The sequence below is a fragment of the Rhinatrema bivittatum genome, chromosome 1, assembly GCF_901001135.1.
Source record: "Rhinatrema bivittatum chromosome 1, aRhiBiv1.1, whole genome shotgun sequence".
Lineage (NCBI taxonomy): Eukaryota > Metazoa > Chordata > Amphibia > Gymnophiona > Rhinatrematidae > Rhinatrema > Rhinatrema bivittatum.
In genome coordinates, this window is record NC_042615.1 from 545,096,911 (window position 1) to 545,121,148 (window position 24,238).

Sequence of the window (24,238 nt, forward strand, 5' to 3'; positions counted from 1 at the left end):
ATGCAAGCAACAGTGTCTGGTGATCATGGAAGGTGATATGCACCATGGCAGGCTTGAACCCTGAAGGGAGTGAAGCACTTAAGTGGCAACAATCAAAAAGAAAAGATACATGAGTGTGGGGGCCAGATATGTGCTGGGGGTGGGGGGAAATATGAATATGTGTGGGGACAGACGTACTTGGGGGAGAGAGATGAGTGTGTGGGGGACAGACGTGCTGGGGGAGAGAGATGAGTGTGTGGGGGATAGACATGTGCTTGGGGGGAGAGATGAGTGTGTGGGGGATAGACATGTGCTTGGGGGGAGAGATGAGTGTGTGGGGGATAGACATGTGCTTGGGGGGAGACATGAGTGTGGGGGATAGACATGTGCTGGGGGGGAGAGAGGTGAGTGTGGGGGGGACAGATGTGCTGGGGGGAGAGAGGTGAGTGTGTGGGGGACAGATGTGCTTGGGGGGGAGAGAGATGTTATGTTTGTGGCATAGTGGACCTTGGTCGCAATGGAGATGACTCTGCCCATGGGGAGGAGCCCCGTGGGGAACCACTGCAATAGGCTGAACTCAGATAGCAGACACTGTATGGATAGAGGCTTTATTGTACTAATGTAGATAGATGGTGAAAGCAGGAAGGTAAGGCACTGATCCAAGAAGTGCCAGTATGTTCAATAGGCTCAGACGTGAAGTCTCACCCAGATGTCACAATAGGTGGAAGCCCACAGTGTGGGTGACGTCGCGGCTGGTGGGTGGAGCTGGAGCACCGGATCGTAGAGATACTCACAGGAATGATGGCGTCTTCTTGTTGGTGGAAAGTTGGGACCGAAGGTCTGTGGTGCAGGATATAATGGCAGGTAGGCCCTCGAGGAGCGAGTACCCGATAGTCTGATATTCTGAAATGTAGAAGGGAGAGAAAGACCCCCGAGGAGCGGTTGTCTTGGTTAGAGAGGGCCCCGAAGGGTAGTTGGAAGCGAGAGACCCCCCCGAGGAGCAGATATCTAGAGCTTCTACAGGAGCGAGGCCCTTGGAGTGATGCAGCGTCTAAGCGTGCAGCTTAGAGCGGTCAGAGTAGCTAAAACCGAAGTCCTTGCTAACTCAAGTTGGTAGCGGAAGCGGAGGCTAGATATACCCAGAGGTACTGACGTCATGTGGTGGGGCCGCCACCGAGGTTCCTGCCATGATGTGTATTTGAGCGTAGGAGATGCGCGCGCTCATGCCCCAGGAGGCCACACGAGTGAGCATGGCGGATGGGGACGCCCATGCTGGTTTGGAAACGCCGAGGCACTCGGCACCGGAAGCAGCCATCTTTCCCAAAGAGAGTGAAAGAGGAGAAAAAGAGGTAAGGCAGAGCGGTCGCATGCAGTCTGCGACAGACGGACACAATAAGAGATGAGTGTGTGGGGGCAGACGTGCTTGGGGGGGGGGGGGGGGGGAGAGATGAGTGTCTGGGGGGACAGATATGTGCTTGGGGGGGGAGAGAGATGAATGTGTGGGGGACAAACGTGCTTGGGGGGGAGAGATGAGTGTGTGGGGGACAGACAATTTGTTTTATTATTGTTACTTATAAATTACAACAATAACATTAATCTTGGAATATTATATATTTTTAATATAAATTAAAGATTTTCATGAGATAGGTTGTGTCGTGAAACATTTTATTTATGTATATATTTAAGGAAACATACATAAATTGTCAAAATATGTTTCATTCGTTTAACTTTTAACTTTGGTTTGCTAGTAGACTGAATTACTGTGTCATGAAATTATGTTTGTCTAAAAAGTGTGTCACCAACATGAAAAGTTTGGAAAGCTCTGCATTAGGGGGTGAATTAGCACCTATTTAATCCGCATTCGAGTGTGGGTTATGCAGTGTACTCGGCTGAGTGCACTGTATTGCATTGGCCCAAAAGATTCTTGCACTTACATATGTGGTCAACCTTACATGAGCTACAAAGACCTAGATGTGTTTTTTGGACGTCTTTAACTGCTGGTGTCTCACAGCTGGTACAGAAGATATTATTTTTAATTCATAGAAGCCTTGATGATTGGCACTTCTGCTGATGAGTTACAAACTTGTGTTAATTCAGCTCCTGTTTGTTTCCGTTACCATGTGGCCAAAATATGCACACATATTTTTCTGAGTAATTAACAGCAAATCAAACTGCTGCTGATGAGGATATTTCAGTATACATAAACTCATATACTTCGAAAGATGACAAGGACTTTCTCAAGAAAATAAAAAGGATGACTGCACTATTTCAATTCATACTGAAAGTGACATTTCACAGTTAAAAGATTGTAATTTATGTGTCTTAATTTGTTAAATTGTTGATTTTTGTACTTCTTACATTTTTATTTGTATATAGTTTAAATACTGTTTATAAACAATATGAATGTTTTTTTAAAAATTGACATTTTGCAGAGTTAGAGGTGCAAATCCTTATACAAAATTATGCAAATTTGTCACATAATTACAGCAGAATTTTGAAAAGTCTGCCACAGATTTTGTTAATTCTCACCACAGAATCTTGAAAAATCTGCTTATACTGTTGTAAAGGCAGATCCTTGTTCCTTTGGGACCAAATAGGGAGGTTGATTACAAGCAATTGGTTATTTGTTTGGAATCAGTGAAAAATTGGCTGTTGACTAGTAAAACTGGTGCCGAATCCTAAGAAAACAGAAAAAACTGGTGCCAAATCCTAAGAAAACTGGTGCCGAATCCTAAGAAAACAGAAAAAAACAAATTAGATATCCCTTTGAAGTGGATGTGGGAGGAGATTATTGCTAAGGAGGATTTTAGATCTCTTGGGTTCAATTGGACTCATCTTTAAGTTTAGAAAAACATCTTTCTCTTTTGGTAAGAAATTGTTATTTGAGAATCAAGTTGCTTAAACAAAATAGACCATTTTTTGATGTTATTGTTGCGGTTCTGGCCGCGACCAGACCCTTACCTCCGTGCTCCTGGACCTACTCCCGCTTCTGGAGGCCTGGTTTGTGCCCTGTTTGGTGGCGTCCCCGCGGGGGCTGTGCCGCTGGGAAGCTTCCCATGGACGCCCTGCTTCTAGGAGCGCATGCGCGCCACACTTGGATGCTTTTCTAGGGCGTTTCCCGCCAGCGGTGACTTCGCCCAGTTCCTGACGTCAGACGCCGCGGCCTTGATAAGCCAGCTGTGGACATTCAGTCTTTGCCTTGCAACGGGTTTACCTCCCGGTTCCCTGTTGCATTGTGCCCCAGAGTGAGCTACCTTGCTATTCACTCTGTTCCTGCCTGCCTGCTACAGTACCTGCTTGGTTCCTGCTTGTCTGCTACAGTACCTGCCTGGTTCCAGTACCCGAGTCCTGCTACAGTTCCTGCCCGGTTCCAGTACCCGAGTCCTGCTACAGTTCCTGCCTGGTTCCAGAACCCGAGCCCCATTACAGTACTGATCTACTGTCCTAGTCTGGTTCCAGTCCTGATCAACAACCCGCCTAAGTCCTAGCGGCTGGGCCCCTATGGGCTCCTCCCAGGGGGGCTTCGGCTTCCAAGGGTGAAGCCGCCTAAGTCCCAGCGGTTGGGCTCCTACGGGCTCCTCCCAGGGGAATACCAGCTTCCAGGGTGAAGAGCACCTCTACGTCCTGCCTGAACATCTGCCTCCCAGCCTGCCACATACTAGAGACATTGACCACCTTTCCCAGTCTCCTGCAGGCCGGCCCAAGGGTCCACTAAACTGAGTTCCCATAACAGTTATAGTTTTTTAGATATGTAGTTTTTGCTTTAGTTTTGTCTTACATTGACTATTGTAATGTTTTATTTTTGGGATTACCAGTCAAAACTACTCGGAAACTGCAAATTATTCAGAATACAGCAGTTCTTATTGTTACTGGAAGATCTAGAAGAGCTCATTCTGAGCCATTATTATTGGCTTCCGATGAGTTCTAGATGCAGATTTAAGAATTTGGCTTTGGCTTTTAAAGCTTTGAAAGGAGTTGATTCACAGTTGGTACAGACCTAGTAGAAGTTTGAGGTCCTAAAGAGGATATTTTTTGAGAGTGCAGGAGGTTAAAATGTTTCGACATTCTCGTTTGAAGGTTAGATCATTCTCTGGAGTGATTCCTCAACCTTGGAATAATTTGCCTCCTGGCTTGATAGAAGAGGTAGATTTGTTAAAATTTAGGAAAGCTTTAAAAACTTGCTTGATGAAAGAAATTGCCCAGTAGAGGACTCGAAGGAAATTGATGAAAGAAATTGCCCAGTAGAGGAGTTGAAGGAAATTGCTAATAGATTTGACTGTGTTTTTATGTATTTTTTAATTTTATTTTATATTTTTACTGTTATTTATGCTGTTACGCCCGTCAGTCACAGATGGCTGTGACCACTAATGCTCACCTCTTTCTTTGCTGCACTGACACCGTTGGGGAAAGTGGCGGCCTCCGCCAGCTATCGCCAACCTGCCAGGACAGCATGGGCCAGTCTTAAGCACATCATGGCAGGAACCTCGGGGGCGTCCCCTCCGGATGACGTCTTCACTCCACGATACTTAAGCTGGCTGACCCTGCCTATTGACGACTTGGCAATGAGTTTCCTCATTGCTGAATTCGCTTCACTCCCTACGGACTTCCTGTTCCAGTTCCTGCACATTTGGCATGAGACGCTCTGGGTATCCGTTCCTCTGGGGCCCTTCCTCGTCTCTGGCTATCCACTCCTCGGAGGGCCTTCTGGCTATCCGCATCCTCGGAGGGCCTTCTTGCCTTGGACTACTGCCTATCCCCGTTCCCCGGGGCCTCTGCTGGAGCACACTTCACTCTGAGTACCTCGACTCTATCGAATACTACAAGTCCATCTCTAGTGTGGAATCCTCTCCGGTGTACCTGCGCTGTGGGCCACTATCATGCCATCTCTAGTGTGGAATCCTCTCTGGTGTACCCCGCGCTGCGGGCCACTACTGTACCATCTCTAGTTGGAAACCTCTTCGGTGTACCTCGCACTGTGGACCTTTACTGGGAGACCCTCACCGGTGTACCCCGTGCTGCGGGCCACTACCTAGTCATCACTACAGTGGAACCTCATCAGTGTACCCCGCTCTACCGACAATTGCCAGATTTCCACTATTGAGGTATTCCCTCTGGGTATACCCCACCGCACTGACTTTGTGACTATCTCCTGCACTCCCCGCTCCTCGGGCAGTGCCTCTATCTCTCTCTAATAAAGACTCTATTCCACAGCTGTGTCTGATGTCGGCTGAGAACTCGCCTCCCGACTGTGAGGCTCACAGGGCTCCTCCCTGTGGGTGGTACCATCTCTCACTTTGGCCCAAGGCCCACATACCTACAAATTCTAACATATGCTTTGAATTTATGTTGTAAATCACATAGGAAGATATAGGTTACAAAATGACACGAAACTATTCAAAAATCAACTCAAAACATGGCTATTTCAACAAACCTACAAAGAGGGCATGGGTTAGTAAAATCCTCACCAACTATACACGTCAAGATAAGATACCCTTTTTCACCAAAAGATTCGGATAATAAATATTACCAATATTAAACACCAACCACTAGTTACCATGCATATTAGTATTGTTAAATGTACCCATGCTACCATTAGTAAAATTAAATGTTACCATGTTACCATTAGCAAAGTTAAATGTTAACTAAATGTATCTGTTAATTCACAATATTAATTGTTATGACCTTCAATGTAAAAGTTGTTATATCTGTAAACCGGAGTGAAGGCTTGTACCAAACTTCGGTATATAAAAACACACAAAGAAAAGAAAGAAAGAAATATTCTGTTAGGTAATAAATAAATTGTTATGGTTTGTGGGTTTCGTGGACCCTTGGCCCGAGGTGAGAGTTGTTACTGCCTGTGGGGAGGAGTCCACAGGTCCACACTGACAGAAGGCAAGGTCAGGTACGGCTGGAGCTCTGGAAGATAATCTGTGGGGATTCCCGAGGAGCGGGTGAAAGACACAATAAAGAGGACCCCACAATAAGCAGATTGCAGTGGAGAGCAGTACCTGGGCGGAGGCCTCCGAGAGGTGATGCTAGACAGACCCGAGGAGCAGGAAGCACGAGGCAGGAAGAACAGGAGGTATACTGCAGAGACAACCCCGAGGGGTGGAGCTGTGTAGCAAGGAAGGTACTGTTGTGTTGTAGAACATGAGTACTACCCCGAGGAGTGGGAAAGCACAGACTGTCTCAGATGTGGAACGCAGGCACTGCGCCGAGAAGCGGGGAAGTACAGAGATAGGTTTCCCAAGTGGTGAAGGCATTCCCAGAGGCAACCCCGTGGAATGGGGAGCAGGCAAGTAGGACTCCTGGGAGGCACAGGGCTAGCCCGAGGAGCGGGGGAAGCCAGGAGACCGGGTACCTGTGTCAGGAGGAGTGGGTACCTGTGTCAGGGTCCAGAGACCAAGAAGGATCCGGTACAATCACCACAGGTGCGAGGAGACAGGAGCTAATAGCGTAGCGATTGAACTCGTTGCCAAGTCAGCTAGTAGGGGGCAAAGGCGGTGCTTAAGAACCATGACCCAGTGAGGTCATCAGTCAGGGACGCCCCTGAGATTCCCGCCATAGCAACTTCCTGCCGTAGCATCTTCGACATGGATGGCAGCAGCGTCCCAGATGCCACGAGGAACCAGGAGAAACACGGCAATCGAGGCTGGCCCCAGCTTCGAGCAGACCAGGAGAGAGAAGCAGGGCAATGCAAGATGTAAGTAGACACAGTTGCAGCCATCTGTGACCAACGGTCAAAACATAAATGCTTTTTAAATGAATAAATAAATAAATAAATAAACTCTTATATTAATGTGTTCTGGGGTTGCAGCTGCCAAAGCTTACTCCCAACAAAAGGGGGTTTACAATAATAATAATTTATTTCCTAGGCTCTGAAGAATGGTCCTAGGAGAGAGAAAAACAGAACTGTATTAACTCTAACAGAGAGATCCTTCACCAATACCAGCCCACGTACCCCTCAAGCCTTTGGGTGCAGGGGCCAGAGGACTTAGGCAAGGGTCTCTGTTAATGACTGGAGATGTGGTCCAAGGCCAGGCAAAGGTCATAGGCAGGTGGCGAATAGACGTGTTGAGGTCCAGGCAAGGGTCAGAGGCAGGCAGCGGTCAGGTGTATCCACAGTCCAGGCAGAGGTCAAATAAGGTATCCATCTGAGGGGGAGGAAGAGGAACAGATGGCTAAGGTAGACAGGCAAGATGGGAGAAGACTAGGCAGATGAGGACTAGGGTAGGCTGGAAATGAAGACTGGAACAGGCTGAAGATGAAGACTGGATCAAGCTGAACATGAAGACTGGAGCAAGCTGGGAAGCAATACTCACTACTCATGGTAGCTGGACCTGTTGCTGAGGTGAATTGCTTCTGGAGAACTGTCCCTTTAAATGCCAGGAAATGGTTTGCATGCATACCTAAGGGGAAGCGCGGTATATTGCTGGCAGCAGCATCCTGCTGGCAGCATCTCACCATGTCAGAGAGCGGTGTCCTGCTACATGGCTAGCTGGCAGTGTTTCGTCTCGTGAGGACCAGCGGAACCAACCAAGTCAGGGGAGGTGAGTGCGGTGATTCACGGGAGAAGCCTGCAGATGGCCAAACATGACAGTGACCCCCTCTTAAGACCCCTCCATGAGGCCCTGAATTTCCTGAAGTACCAGTGATGAAAGTCCTTCAAGAGATTGGTGTCCAGTAGATTGGAGGATGGCTTCCATAAGTTTTCTTCTGGGCCATAGTTCTTCTAAGAAATTAAATACTCGACTTTTTTCCCCCTCCAGTGGGAATCCAGGACTTCTTGGACTTCATATATATCTCCATCAGCAGCAATTTCCTGAGGTTCAGGTGGCATTCTAGAGGTGCACAAAAGCACCACTGGCTTAAGCAAAGAACGTGAAACATGTTATGGATCTTTAACTTGGGTGGTAGCTTTAGCTGGTTTGTAACAGGACTTACTTGCCACAACACAGAAAAAGGCTGAATAAAGCATGGTGCCAAGCGCATTAAAGGACGTTATAGGCGTAAGTGGCAGGTACTTAGCCAAACTTTCTCACCTATCTTGAATTTTGGAGCTGGCCATTCTCTTGGCTTGGGCAGTGGCTTTCTCAATCAACTAATTAGCCCATTACTATAGTTTATGCAATTCCTGGACTGAGAGCTGAGCCGCTGGTGAAGGAACTGTCACGAGCAGTGGCAGGGGAGGCAGAAACTGTTTTCTGTAAACCAGGTGGAGAGGAGAGAAGCCAGTGACTGCGTTGATGTGATTATTATGGGAGAATTTGGCCCAAGGTAGGAGTGTGGCCCAGTTGTCCTGGCACTCCTTGACATAAGAGTGAAAGAATGTTTTAAGGGTACAGTTGGAATGCTCTGCTTGCCCATTGCTTTTTGGGTGGTAGGCCATTATATAGTCGCACGTGATGCCAAACGTTTTGCAGATAAAGCGCCAGAACTGCGTGGTGAACTGAACTCCTCTATCCAATAGTATATGCTTCAGTAATCCATGTAGGTGAAAGTCGTGGAAGATGATGAGACGTGCCAGTTCTGGGGTGGAAGGAAGGCCCGGTGATGGGACAAAGTGTGCTATCTTGGAGAAATGATCAATCAACACTCATATTATGGTGGCGCTGTTAGAGATAGGGAGGTCCACAATAAAATCCATGGACAAGTGAGTCCAGGGTTCCCTGGAGGATTTCAATGGCTGCAAGAGCCCCCAGGTCAGCCATGCAATGTTTTCTGCTGTGTGCAGTTGGGGCACAAGTTGACAAAATATTTCACAAAGATTTTAAGAAAAGATATGTATTCTTGGTTTAAGAAATTTGTACTATAAGTTTGTGTTGATCATTTGAATGGAAATGTATCTGAGCTTTTTGTTTCATGAATTCTTGTACCTGCAAAATAAAAGAAAGCTAAAATTTGAAATTCTTTGAAAACCCTGACAAGGGAAAAGGAAGTAGTTAATAGTGAAAGGCAAACAGTTAAAGGAAAGTAACCTGTTGAATTTAAGAACATAAGACATGCCACATTGGGTCAGACCAAGCGTCCATCAAGCCCAGCATCCTGTCTCCAATCCAAGTCACAAGTACCTGGCAAGTACCAAACATTAAATAGATCCCATGCTACTAATGCTGGTAACAAGAAGTGGCTATTCCTTATTGATTAATAGCAGTTTATAGACTTCTCCTGCAGGAACTTATCCAAACCTTTTTTAAATCCAGCTTAACCACATCCTCTGGAAACAAATTCCAGAACTTAATTGTGTATTGAGTGAAAAATAATTTTCTTCAATTTGTTGCTAACCTAAGGAGTGCGCTCTAGTCCTTGTATTATCCGAAAAAGGAAATAACCATTTCACGTTTATTTGTTCAAGTCATTTCATGATTTTGTAGACCTCTATCATATCCCCCCAGCAGCCTTCTCTTCTCCAAGCTGAACTGCCCTAACCTCTTTAATCTTTCCTCATAGGGGATCCATTCCATGCTCTTTACCATTTTGGTAACCCTTTTCTGTACCATCTCCAGTGCAACTATATCATTTTGAGATGTAATGACCAAAATTGCACACAGTATTCAAGGTGCGGTCTACCATTTAGTGATATAGAGGCATTATGACATCCTATGTTTTATTTGCCATTCTCTTCCTAATAATTCCTAGCATTCTGTTTGCTTTTTTGACTGCCATAGCAAACTGAGATGATGATTTCAATGTAACATCAATTATGTTGCCCAGATCTTTTTCCTGGGTGGTAACTCCTAAAATGGAACCTAACATCTTGTAGCTACAACATGGGTTATTTTTCACTATATGTCCACATTATATTTCAACTCTCATGTGGACTCCCAATCTTCCAGTCTCACAAGGTCCTCTTGCAATTCATCTCAATCCACTTGTGATTTAACTACTCTGAATAATTTTGTGACATCTGCAAATTTGATCACCTCACTCATCATACCTCTTTCCAGATCATATATTATAAAGCACTGGTCCGATATTTCACTTGTAGATGTTAAAGGTCTTCTTGGAAAGTATTTAAAGAAGTGTTACTTGTTTGCAAAAACATTTTTCTTCAATTCCACGATAACTCCCTAATGCAATTGATGAATGACCCCCAAAGATTGGAATAAGATCCTATTTCCCATAGGTCCTGATTTATTAAGGCATTTTCCCATTTTGGGTCTATGGGAACACAGATTAGTAAATTGGGCCCTTAGTTACTTACCATATCTGATGGTCTGCCATCTAAACCTACTTTAAATTTTTGGATAACATGGGAAGATGAGAGAAGGATAGATGTGAGGATCTTCTCCTCAAGTCTCTTATTCACTTTCACAGGAAAGTCCTATGCTAGTATTGGCCCAGTATGGCTAGTACCGTGAATTACTGCTATTGGAAGAGTCCAACAGCAGATATTTCAAACTGACTGCTTCTATATTATAAAGGCAAACCTTTTCTCACATTCCTTGCAATAAAGAAAAGAATCTAATTAAAAAATATGCCATTAATAAATATAAAAAAAAAGATTAAAACATGAAAATAAAGTATGAATATATATATATATAAAGTACACTAAAGATGAGGAGTTCTGGAGAGTGAGGGGGGTCACAGCCCAGTTGCCCAGTGGCAATGCTTTGTGTTGCCCTGTGTAAGACCAAAGTTTGATTCCCAGCTTCTACTCCTCTGGCCAACAGGAGCTGCAGATGTTTTGGAGTTAACCCTGGGAAAGCTGGAGGACAGCAGTTCCACTCATTGCACAGGAAAAACACTTACTAATCAGGACTGAACATACTTACACAGGATCTTGAGTGAAGCATGGTCCCTGTCATTCAGCCATTGAGATAGCGCTGCAACGTCTGGGCTAGACAGGAGGAGTTGGAGGGAACAACAAATGCAAAAAGCCCAGGTCGCTATGAATTGAAGCTTCATAGTACCACAGCCAGATTCCAATTAAGATGGAAACTGAGTGAGTTTCCAAAACTCAAAGGAGCTGGAGGAAGCTACCATGATATATAAAAGAGGATTTCAGCCTAGCATTTCCCAACCATTTCAAGCCCAAGTCACACCTACATTAACAAAAATACTCTAAGGCACACCAGCCTTCATGGGTCAAGCAATGTGGACATGGAGAAGACTCCTATGGTCAGAAGAAAAGCTAGGGAAACACTGAAAGCCCTACCAGCCTCTCTTCCAAATGTTAAAACAAAGAGAAAGAGGGTGGGCAGACACAAACTCATCAGCTCCCTCTATATACAGGTACAGGAAAAGGGAGAAGTTAGGTTTGATTCAGGCAGCTTCATGCGGCTGCCAGAGCTCCACCACTGCTGCTGCTCCCAACAGTCTGAATGAGTCACATCTATTACTCTCCCCATCTCACTCAGCCTGGTGATAAGACGGAGGCTGGAAGGACTCTTAGGAGAGGGAAGATTAAGTGATGTATGCACTGTGTGTGCCAAATAAAGCAGAGCTCAACTATCCATTCCCTGCATGCTGTCCATTAATTACCATATTCCAGGGCACATGCTATAGATAGAAAAAAGAGGCATGCATGATTATATGTTGGGTTTTTTTGTTTTTTTTTAGAAAGGAGCTTCTATAGTACACGTTTAAGATCCACCTCTGGTGACTCTTGTTGCTGTGAGGTACTGAAAGCAGAGCCCAGGTGCTGGTCTGGATCTGAGTATCAGGCAGTAGTGACTTTTCAGTAGCACGCCTGATCAAGTCTAAAGGCACACCAGTGTGTCAGTGTGCCAATGCACACTGTTTGGGAAACATTGTTTTAGCCTATCAATGTTCCAATAGTGTAATAAGGCCATGATTTAGGCAAATATGCATTCTTTAATAAAAGTCTTGTTATATAGAAATATTACTGTGTTTAGTTTTATATTTTTCTGACCACACAAATAGATAGCACTACCTCAGAAGATTAATAATTCCCTGAATTCTGCCAAGATAAAACAGACCTCTTCCACTCATCCAAAATCTAGAAGGGCATCATTGATGTAATTAGAGATTTGTCATCTGCCTGTGCATCACCATCCTCACTAGTTTTGAAACAATCCTGAATTTTGTAGTTAGCACTGGGAATTTTTTCAACTTTTCAAATGCATGGCAGTGTCTGCTTGCTATGACTTTTTTTTTTTTTATTATTCCTTTAGTAACACACACAGGCCTATAATGTGACCCTTTGATCTTCTAGACATAGACAGAACAGTTGAATGCATTACTCATCCAAAATGCACAAAGCATTGTCAATTTACAGAATTTCCATGTAGGGCCTCTGCACCTTTTTACCTAATGAGGCTAAAAAAGCCAGGTCAAATCAAGAGCCAAAAAATGGTGCACTGCATGAAGCAAAGTTTAACTCACATGGATTGTTTCTTTTACTGCTGTCCTAATGATGTGGCAAGTGAGTGTGCATCTCTCAGGGGTGTCTGCCTTTCTTTGTTTGCCTCTGTGCACTGCTGTATCATGCCCATCTTTCTGAATCCGTATGCCCAATTATTCCTCTTTCCAAAATTCCCAACCCACTGGGAATTGTCAAGTAAGAGAGTTTTGATTTCAACAGAAAGATCACTTATGATGTAAAATAAGTAGCATAGCTAGATAAGCCATCCCATATTCAACCTTACAAAGTTGGTCGTGCAGACTATTGTTAAATTAGATGAGATAAAAGCAGCCACATTTCCTGAATCATTCTACCACTGCACTTATCATTGATAGTCAACTCTGGTTTGTTTGGTTTTTTTTATTCCTGTTTGCAAACCAATCCTCAGCATATGTACACAATTTCAGGGTTGAATTGTTAAACCCTTCCCTGTTTCTTTTAAAATAAAATTGCTCAGTTAAAAAATAATAAACTCGAGTGGCGCTTTTCTCAAGAAACTTTGAAACAACTGAGAGTTTGTTTCTTTTAACGCTGAGAGTTAAGAGAAAAGATTTATGGATTCTTTCCTACTCTTCTAAGCATATGTTCTTTTTCAGCAATCTCTCCATAATGTCTTTGATTTTGGCACCCAGTAGACAGTGCACCTCCCGGAATAACATGTCTAGGTGGCAGAAGGATGTCTCTATGCTCCTCAGGAGTGAATCCACAACCACCACTACCGTCTTCCTCCTAGGTGCAGCGATTGTTGAGCCCCCAGCTTTGGGGTCTGCATGTTTTGGTTTCTCCTCATCCTGGGATGATTTCTTCTCCTCCACTTTCAGGGCTACATAACAGTTCTTTAGCTCAAGGGAAACCAGAGTTGCGGTGTAGGGTGTAATAGCTGTAGTTATTTTGCTCTAGTTAACACCTTCCCCTCTGTTTGAGTTCTCCATCTTTGATGCCTTGATAAGCATTTTATCAATGTAGTCCTTATTCTGCCAGATGCTTCTCAGTCACGCCACCTTCTCTCTAAGTTCTGCCACCTGTTTACTAAGGGACTTGATCTGAAGGCATCTTTCACACTGAACTAGTTCCTCATTGTGGAGCAGAACATTTGTATGGTCAGCAGTAGAAATGATAACAGCAGTGACAGCTTTGGAGGTACAATGTTTCCCGGCCATCCTTCTGTTTTTGGAAGCTTCTGGTACCTGTTAAAAGAAATGAGAAAGATCTGCCAAAGTCCCTACCTTTTCTTCAGCTGTCTTGAAAGTAAAATTAGCTAGCCTGTGTTAGAATTTGTGGGTTTTGTGGACCCTTGGCCCAAGGTGAAGGTTGATAAAGCCTGCGGGGTGGAGCCCCACAGGTCCTCACCATCGGGAGGTGAGGTCAGCTGCAGCAGGAGACACAATGTAGTTCAGTGGAGAGAGATCCACGTGATCGCAGGTACCTGCACATAGAAGTACTGTGAGGCGCCCTGAGGAGCGGGACGAAGAGGCACAGTCAGAAGTCACAGTACTCAGGCAGGACTAACGATACAATTACCAGAGCAGGAACCTCCGACAGAGGAGCGCTAGGCAGGCCCCAAGGAGCGGGGAGCACGAGACAGGATCTCCTGGAGGAGTGATGCGGAGACTGTCCCGAGGGGCAGGAAAGCGTAATGACAGAGTCTCTGCTGAGATGATGTAGGGGCTGCCCCAAGGAGCGGGGAAGAGTAGTCACCAGTGTAGAGACTTAGGCACTGCCCCGAGGAGCGGGGGAGCACAGAGTCGAGTCTCTGATGTAGTGACATAAGCTGCCCCGAGGAGCGGTACTGCATAGAATAAGGTCATTGGTGTCGAGACGTAGGCACTGCCCCGAGGAGCGGGGGAGCACAGAGCCAAGTCTCCGATGTAGTGACGTAAGCTGCACCGAGGAGCAGGGATGTGTAAAGTCTCTGGTACAGAGACGAAGGCACTGCCCCAAGGAGTGGGGGGAGCACAGAGTACAGTCACTAGTGTAGAGACGTAAGCACTGCCCTGAGCAGTAAGCAAGCACAAAGTCGAGTCACCAATGTAGTAAGGTAGACAGTACCCCGAGGAGCGTGGAAGCGCAGAGAAGGGATCTCTGATAGGCAGTTCGTGAGGCAACCCTGAGGAGCAGGGAAGCCAGCAGGCAGGAACTCTGGAAAGGTGCAGGGACTACCCCGAGGAGTGGGGAAGCCTGCAGACCAAGTCTCCCACAGGAAGCGCAAGCAGACCCCCAAGGAGCGAGTACCCGAGCCAGAGTCCAGAGCCGCAGGTTGAGATCTAAGGTGGGAACCACGGTCTGAGGAGACAGGAATAAGCACCAGTAGGCGAAAGAACTTGTTGCCAAGTCAGCTAGCATAGGCCAAGGGAGGTGCTTATGAATCCCCAGCTTGTGATGTCATCAGTCGGGGACGCCCCTGAGGTTCCCGCCATAGTGCCTTTAAAGTGAGACCCGGTGGCGCGCGTGCCTAGGAAGGCCCGGAGTCTGCATGGAGGTCGGCGGTGTCCCAGCCACCACGAGGAGTCTTGAGAGCCAGGAGGTACGCGACGGTAGTTGCTAGACACAGCCGCGAGTTCACCCAGAGAGGACAGAAGGGCAGTACATGCCTGCGGCCGACGGTCATAACAGCCTGTGTAATCTAACTGCCACCTCTATACTCAGAATCTCTGCTTGTGGTTCTGTTTGCTTGCCTACATGATACTTGGAAATATGAAGTGTCTTATCTTATTCTTTAGACTAAAAAGTATATTTATAAGTCTAGGAAGAATATAGTTTGGGGTTGTTCCCTTTATAGACTCTTGTTGCTGTGATATAAAAAATAACTAGAGCAACTAGTTACCACAAAGATAAAAAATGTTGCAAGCAATCAGACTCTGAAGACATTTAATGAATCTGTTCTATTTGCAGAAGACACAAAAAAACTAATTCATTTGTTATCCCTTCCCTTTTTGGTACCAAGCAGTACTTTTCCCCAACTGATAGCTAGTAATTTATCATAATCTATTATCTTAATCTGTTTACCTATGGTATCTAATAGACTTACTATTTCTAATTTTGTTAGGGTTAATTTCGAACTTATTTGTTTAGGTCACTAATAGGTACAGTTATACACAATTTTCAAAAACCCTTTAAAATGTGTTTTTGTATCTGTTGTCTAGTCTATAAATAATCCTGTTGCCTTAACTACTACAGATCAGACCAATTAAAAATAAATAACATGAAGTATATACCATGATAGTACTAATTAAGCTTCAACTGAACGTAAGTGTTTTGATTCCACAAATGACTGAATTTATCTAAATTACTTCCTTGTGCTACTTTGCCAACCAATGTCAAGTTATTCTGTGAAGTCCAACCCCTAATTAGTGGGTTAGTCTAATCTCTCAGATAAATGCAGATTCTTAAATCTTAAAGAAAATCACAATTACACAATTACTATTAGCAAGGTAAATGTAACCACCAACAACCCTCCCCCCAAACACACACACACACACAATTCTAACATTTCAAAATATATAAAGATTTCAGATGATATAGAATTCCAGATCATTCTGTTTCTGGTGCATTAGATCCTAACCTAATAAACCCACAAGTTTATTCCTGATATATTTAATATTCAGTAACAAACAATCCAAACCCTATCCCTCAAAAAAGAGTGACCAATAATATATTAAAGGATCTTCATACAAGACTACCATCAACCACTATTAAAGAAGACAGTGTTATAATTATAATAATTTGTCCAAATTCTAAGTTCAAAACGTATTTTCCTTTTTTTAACTTTTTATATTGCAAGTAGAACCACAATCATTAAAAACTTCAAACTACACTTAACAAAATATGCAAAACAGCCTATACACAGAATGTAACATATTTCTCTGGAAGTAATCAAAAACTGATGTCCCAACAGAGAACCATGTTTTGGAAAGTCTACATCAGGGGACAATATGTAAGTTTGCCATCTCACTCTGAACAGTTCAGCAACAAAAGTAGAAACCACCATTTTTCTATCATCACATGGACTGAATGAACCAATCATGAAGCAGGAGCTAGTCTAAGCAATTACACAGGAAGCTTCAGCTTAGTAAAGAATGCCACTTAATTTCCTCATTAAGTCAATAAGGGACAACTGTGTTCAAAGAAAATATCCAGTGATGCTCTCTAAAATTCAGTTTAGATTCACAATCCTCTCCTTGTGAATCAAGATGAACATGCTTGAGCACAGACCACTTAATAGAAACATAGACAATTAGAAAATGATGGCAGGAAAGGACTGAACAGTGCATCCAGTCTGCCTATCAAGCTTATGGTAGCATCTGCTGCACCATACAGGTCACCCCCTTACTTAGTTTCCCAAACCGTGAAAGTCAGGGCCCTTGTTAGTTGCTGTCTGAGTTCAATTCCCTATTACCTCTTGCCGTTGAAGCAGAAAACAATGTTGGAGTTGCATCCAAAGTATTAGGCTTATTGGTTAAGGGTAGTAACAGCCGCATCAGCAAGTTACCCCCATGCTTATTTGTTTTCTCACCATGCTTATTTGTTTTCCCAGACCATAAAATCCAATGTCCTTGTTGGTTACTGTCTGAATCTAATTCCCCTTTCCTCTTTTCCCCCTGCCGTTAAAGCAGAAAGCAATAATGGAGTTGCATCAACAGTATAAGCTTATTGGTTAAGGGTAGTAACCTCCACACCAGCAAGTTACTCCCATGTACTCTTTTCTTCATTTCCATCCTCTAGCCTTTAGGGATCCACAGTGTTTATCCCATGCCCCTTTGAAATCTTTCACCATTTTTGTCTTCACCACCTCCTCTGGAAGGACATTCCAGGCATCCACCACCCTCTCCATGAAGAAATATTTCCTGACATTGGTTCTGAGTCTTCCTCACTGGAGTTTCATTACGTGAACCCTACTTCTACTGATTTCTTTCCAATGGAAAAGGTTTGTCAATTGTGCATCATTAAAACCTTTCAGGTATCTGAAGGTCTGCACCTCCTCTCCTCCAGGGTATACATGTTTAGGTCCTTCAAACTCTCCTTACAAGTCATTTGATGGAGACTCCCCCACCATTTTTGTTTCCCTTCTCTGGACTGCCTCCATCCTGGCTCTGTCCCTTTTTTAGATACGGTCTCCAGAACTGAACACAATACTCTAGGTGAGGCCTCACCAAGGACATTTACGAGGGGACTATCATTTCCTTTTTCTTACTGGTTATTCTTCTGACTTTAGCAAGTACTTTCTCACATTGCTTCACCATCTTCAGATCAGTAGACACTATCACCTCAAGGTCTCTCTCTTGCTCCATGCACAACAGCCCTTCACCCCACAAGACATACAGTTCTAATGACTTTCCACACCCCAGAAACATGACTCTGTACTTCTTGGCATTGAATCCCAGCTGCCAACTCTTCGACTACCATTCAAGTTCCTTAAATCACATCTCAATCTCTCTACTCCTTCCTGTGTGTCCACTCTATTGCAGACCTTATTATCATCTGCAAAAAGACAAACTTTACCTTCTATCCCTTCTGCAATGTAGCTTACAAAGATATTGAACAGGACCGGTCCCAATACCGATCCTTATGGCACTCCGTTTAATACCACTTTCTCTTCACAGTAGGTTCAATTAACCATCACACGCCGACTTCTATCCATAAACCAGTTTGTAATCCAAGCCACCACCTTGGCACTCACTCCCAAGCTTCTCATTTTATTCACAAGCCTCCTATGCAGGACCATATCAAAAGCTTTGCTGAAATCCAAGCAGATGACATTGAGCACTCTTCCTCGATCCAATTCCTTAGATACCCAATCAAAAAAGTAAATCGGATTTGTCTGACAGGACCTTCCCTCTGCTGAATCCATGCTGCTTCTGGTCCAGCAATTCTTCTGACTGTAGATAGTTCACTATTCTTTCCTTCAGCAGTGTCTCCATTACTTTTCCCACCACTGAAGTGAGGCTAACCAGTCTGTAGTTTCCAGCCTTCTCTCTGCTCCCACTCTTGGAAGTGGGACCACCACTGCTCTTCTTCAATCACTCGGCACCACTCCCGTTTCCAAGGATCTATTGAACAGGTTGTGCAGTGGACCCACCAGCACATCTCTGAGCTCCCTCAGTTTCCTAGGATGAACCTCATCAGGCCCCATGGCTTTGTCCACATTCAGTTTTCCTAGCTCTTCCCATACTTTCTCTTCTGTAAATGGAGTTTCAACTGCTCCACCCCCTCCATTTTCTTGTTAACTAGCGACGGTCCTTCTCCAGGGTCTTCTTTAGTGAACACCGGACTGAAGTTTTTGTTTAATATTTCTGCCATTTCTTTGTCTCTCCACAAATTGATCATTTTCACCTTTCAATTTCAGTATACTACTTCGGACCTTCTCCTTTCTCTGATATATCTGAAAAATGTTTTGTCACCTCGCTTTACATCTTTGGCAATCCTTTCTACTGCTTGACTTTTTGCTTTCTTGATTACTTTCTTCATCTCCCTCAGTTTCACCAGATATTTTTCCTTGTGTTCCTCCCTTTGGGATCCTTTATATTTCTTGAACGCTGTTATTTTTTGCTTTTATTTTATCAGCCACCTCCTTTGAGAACCAGATAGGTTTCATATTTCTCTTGCTTTTCTTTAGTTTTCTAACATATAGATTAGTTGCCTTTAGAATTGTTCCTTTTAGTTACGGTTATGCCTGTCTGTCACAGACAGCTGTGACCTCTCATGCTCACCTCTTTTTTCCCTGCTCCATCAAGCCTGGGAAGAATGGCGGCCTCTGCCAATCCCCGCCAACCTATTCTGTGAGTACCTCTACTGACTTGTACTATACGAACTGTACAGAGAATTCCACGCGGTGTACTAGGGATGTGCAGCAGGGACAGATTCATCCCATTCGGTATTCATATTCGTCGGGACCCAAATCCGTTGCATCCATTCTTGGGGGACCCCGATCCATTCATTAGTTACATATGTATTCGTTTCCCAAAAAAAACCCATCCCAACCCTTTAAATTTAATTAACTACATCCCCCCATCCTCCTGACCTCCCCAAGACTTGCCAAACGTCCCTGGTGGTCCAGCGGGGGTCCTGGAGTGATCTCCTCCACTTGGGCCGTTGGCTGCCAGTATTCAAAATAGCGCCGATAGCCTTTGCCCTTACTATGTCACAGGGGCTACCGGTGCCATTGGTTGGCCCCCTGTCACATGGTAGGAGCAATGGATGGCCCTGTGACATAGTAAGGGCAAAGGCTATCGGTGCCATTTTGAATACTGGCAGCCGACGGCCCGCGTGCAGGAGATCGCTCCAGGACCCCCGCTGGACCACCAGGGACTTTTGGTAAGTCTTGGGAAGGTCAGGAGCCCCCTCCCCAACAGTTCCCAAGTTAGTGCTTTTTCTTATGGTTATTGATTGTATTATGGAATTTCTGCATGCATTGGGTTTCTTCTTTCTTTCTTTTCAGATACCACTTCAATCTCTATCGCAAAAGCTTCTTCATTATCTAATACAGAGAAGGCATTTTGTACTTCTGTCACTTGAGAGAGTGGATGTCTCCACGTCACAGGTCTTACTCTACTAGAGCCCACTGTAATCTAGTTGTTCTTGGGTTCCTGTACGCTCTGTGTAAGTGGGAGGGGGGGGGGGGGCGGGGACATACAGGCTGCACAAGTGTGAAGAATGGGTGTCTTTAGGTCACAGGTCTTATTCTACCTGAGCCCACTGTAAGCCCCTTTTTTTCTGGGCTTTTGATTTTTCTGTGGTAATGGGGAAATGATTCCTGAATTCTGTAAAGTGGGTGAGGATTTCTTGGTGATTTCTGACACTTTCTTTATTGCAGCTAATTCAGCTTTAAGGAGAGCCAACTCCTTTTTCATGGAAGAGAGTTCCGAACAAATGGGGCAAGTTAGAAAAGTTGTATGTGAATGGTCTAAACAATGTTGGACAATAGGAGCAGAGACTCTGTTAGACTTGCGACAACTGCAATGTTCTATCATACACATGGATAGATCACCATTTCTGTGGTGGGCCCCTGGACTTGTCAGTCATGTGACATGTGCCAGTCAACAATTGTAGGTTCTGTATGGGTACATCCACCTACAGGTTTTAAAGTTAAGAACAAGGATGTAACTGATTGCAACACTGCCTTTGTAGTGTATATGATCCATTGCCCATGTTCTTTAGCATACATCAATCAAACGAAGAGATCTATCCATAAGCATTTGATAGAAAATCACAGTTGTCTCAAGACGAACAGAGTTTCTGCTCCTATTGTCCAACATTGTTTAGACCACTCACATACATTTTTTCCAACTTAAGTGGTCTGTGCTTGAGATTTTCCTCTTAATCCCGAGGAGATTGTGAAGCTAGAATGAATTTTAGAGAGCAGTACTGGATATTTTCTTGGAACACAGTTGTCCCCTATGGACTTAATGAGGAAACTGAGTGGCATTCTTTACTTACCTGAAGCTTCCTGTTTAATTGCTTAGGCTATGTGTTGCTTCATGATTGGTTCATTCAATCTATGTGATGATACAAAAATGATGATTTTTGGATCATCATGTGGACTGAATGGGGTTTAAATACCCAGCCATGTGATGTCATCTCTAGGTGCTGGCTGAAGCGGTTCCTGATGTGAGGCCTTTAAGGCTAGGCGTGCGACTAGCAGGATGCCCCATTTGAGTCATAGTGGCATTGTCCCTGCCATGATGCAGAGAGGGCTGTCAAGTTTGGGTGAGTGCACCAGCTTGGGGGGGCAGCCCAGAAGCCGGCAAACATAAGAATATTTAATATTCAGCAATTTTTAATGAATCAGCAGAATCAGGCATAACTTGGTGAGTTTCATTGCAGTTTTGATGAATATGTATTACTTGATTAAAAATGACAAAAACTGGAGAGCGGATGATGGCACTGTGCAAGATGGCTGCCTAAGCCCCAGGCTCGCGCCCCCGAACCTGGCGATCCGGCACCATCAGATGCATAGAGCCCACCGAGAGACCATGAAATAGTGTGGATCTGACCCCGGACCGGTTGGTATGACGTCCGCAAAAAAAAGAAACCGGATTTAAAGCATTTTTCGTTTGCCGCAGTGGCAGCTGAACTTGACTCGGGGCTGGGAGACAAAATGGCGAATAGGCCCGGAGTCTAAGCAGGGTGGAGTAGGAGACAGGCAACGAGCAGGAGGAGCAGGGAGGAAGTGAGTCGCCCTCCCGTTTGGAGTTCAAGGCCTGGTTTGAGGAATTAAGAGGCGATATGGTGCAATATCGAAAGGAGATAGGAGAGTTAACAATGGACATAAGAAGTGAGCTGAGTGACCTGGTCCACCGCATGGAGGATACGGAGGAGCAACAAACGGAAGTCACAAAACTCGGTGAAGAACACCAAAAAATTAAAGAGATTCAGGAGGAAATGTCTCTACAACTTGAGGACATTGAAAATAGATCAAGGAGGTTTCGGGGTGTCCCTGAAGAAGCGGAGTATGAGTACAGTTTCAAGGTAGTGCAGGAAATATGCATTCAATTACTAGAAACAAATGGCAGCCAGGAGGAGCCAGCTTCAATTAATCTGGACAAAGCTCACAGAGCTCTGGCAGTACCAAGGAGCAACCAAATGAGAGACATTGTCACATGTTTCCATAATTTCTCTGTGAAGGAGAAGGTGGCGCAAGCAGTGAGGAAACAAGGTTCTATGACATGGAAAGGAAATAAGATAGAAATCTTTCAAGTTCTGGCAATCTCCACTACTAAAAAATGATGTGACTTTCAGGAGGTGGTGCAGGTGGTGCGCAGCAAAAATCTAAGATACCACTGGCTTTTCCCTTTCAGACTCAGTTTCACCATAAATGGAGTTACTTCTCGGGTAAGAAAAGTAGCGGAATCTGAAGAAATCCTGAGAGAGGTGGATCTCCTGACCAGTGAACAGCAGAATGTGGAACCAGAAGTCCCAGGGACCTCACGCCGTCTGGAGCGACCAAAGTGGCAAAGGGTGGAAAAAGGAGGAAGAAGACTATGACGACATTCCGGAAGGACAACAGCTTTCAAAGGCCTAGAATGAGGCGGCTGGATATCCTCTTTGGCATACTAGAAGGTGCACAGAAATGTGGACTGGTTGCACAGGTTTAAAGGATGGCAAGGGAGCAAGTTATATGTTAAACGTTATGATTGTGGTCAGGCCATAGTTGGAAGAGGGGCTTAAGGGTTAATACATATAAGGATGCTGGGGGACGGGGGGTGGTTGGGGGACAGCGGCTTGTACAGTAATGTCATCGCTCTGCATGGGAGAGATCCACATGAGAGGCAGTGGTCAGGTTGGGAGGGATCAGGAGGAGGGAGGCGGGAAGGAGATTGGGGGGGACAAGGTCAATATCTGTACTACATCAAGTGATGAAAGTGTGGAAGAGGATTTGGGGACCTACTGGATTATTATGTATCTGGACCTCACGGGAGGGAGAAGAGACCCAAAGGGAGGGTTCTGGGTGAAGAGGATGCAGATACATATTAGACCTTAAAGATGGGTAGTTTAAAAATAGTATCAATAAATACTAAAGGGTTGAATACACAGATGAAAAGGAAAACCTTCTTCCACAACATGAAAGCTCTGCATGCTGATATTGTGTTTTGTTAAGAAACACACCTGACCAAGAGACATGAGAGATTGCTCTCATCAAAAGACTTCCCCCAATATTATCATGTAGCAGCCACCCAAAGTGGCAAATATTGTGGAGTGGGGATCCTGAGCTCCAATAATATAGTTGCAGAGGTGGTTACAGTCCTGAGGGATGTGACGGGGAGATATATTCTAATGAAGCTGAAAATCAATGATACCCTATATACCCTGGTTAATTTGTATGCACCAACTACTGAACAAGTAGATTTTTTCAATAAGGTATCTACTGTTATAGGAGAATGGTCAGAAGGACAACTTATTACGGGGGGGGGGGGGGGAGGATTTTAATATCACTAGATACCCTTATTTGGACAATACTGGACCAGGAGAAGGAGGGGGTAAAAAAGGGAGAGGGGCGATAAAGAACCTAATAGAGGAAAGAGGTATCACTGATATATGGCGGCTGCTAAATCCCACATCCCATAATTACACCTTTTTCTCTCACTCTCATAAGTCGTATTCGCGCCTGGACTATTTTCTTATCGACAAGGCATTGGTGAGTAGTACGATGGAGGCAGAGATAGGAAGCATTACTTGGTCTGACCGTTCCCCAGTTTGGTGAAATTACACTCAGGGGGCGGGGATGTAGGCAACAAATTCTGGCACTTGAATGATCAGTTATTAGAGGATAGAGTTTGTAAAGGAGGTACACAAAGAAATTCAGAACTTCCTTGCAAATTAATGACATAGGAGAGTTGACACCGGGTTTGCTATGGGAAAGTATTAAGGCGGTGTTACGGGGTTTAGTCATATCACAAGCAGCTTATATTAAGCATGAGAGATCCAAAAAGAGGGTACAGCTTTTGGAGTTGATTGCCAAGCTCGAACTTAGACATAAAAGAACTGTGCAGGCCCCCATAGCACAATGGCTAAAAGAAGCGCGCCGAGAACTGAATGAACTAGATATTGGGAGAATGGCATACCAGCTAGATCTCCTCAAACAAACCCATTTTGAATATGGCAATAAGGCTAATCGGCAGCTAGCAAGGAAACTGAAGGAAAAAGAGTCCAAATCCCAAATCTCAAAAATACTAAACATTAAAGGGCAGAGATAGGTGAGCGGTTCAATACCTATTATCGGGAGCTATACGATTTTGACTACCCAACAGGAGATTTTTCAGTACCTATGTGATATCCAACTCCCAGTACTTTCCACAGACGCCAGGGAGCTTCTAGATGCGGAGTTGAAGGCAGAGGAGGTCCTACAAACAATAAAAGACCTAAAGGCGGGGAAATCTCCAGGGTTAAATGGATACA

The 24,238-nt window shown here is 44.5% G+C and overlaps 1 long non-coding RNA gene across 1 annotated transcript in view; it reads right to left on the reverse strand.

Moving 5' to 3' along the window:
• Positions 1 to 24,238, reverse strand: part of LOC115098889 — an 84,680-nt gene that overhangs the window by 42,263 nt on the left and 18,179 nt on the right. The window lies entirely within an intron of this gene.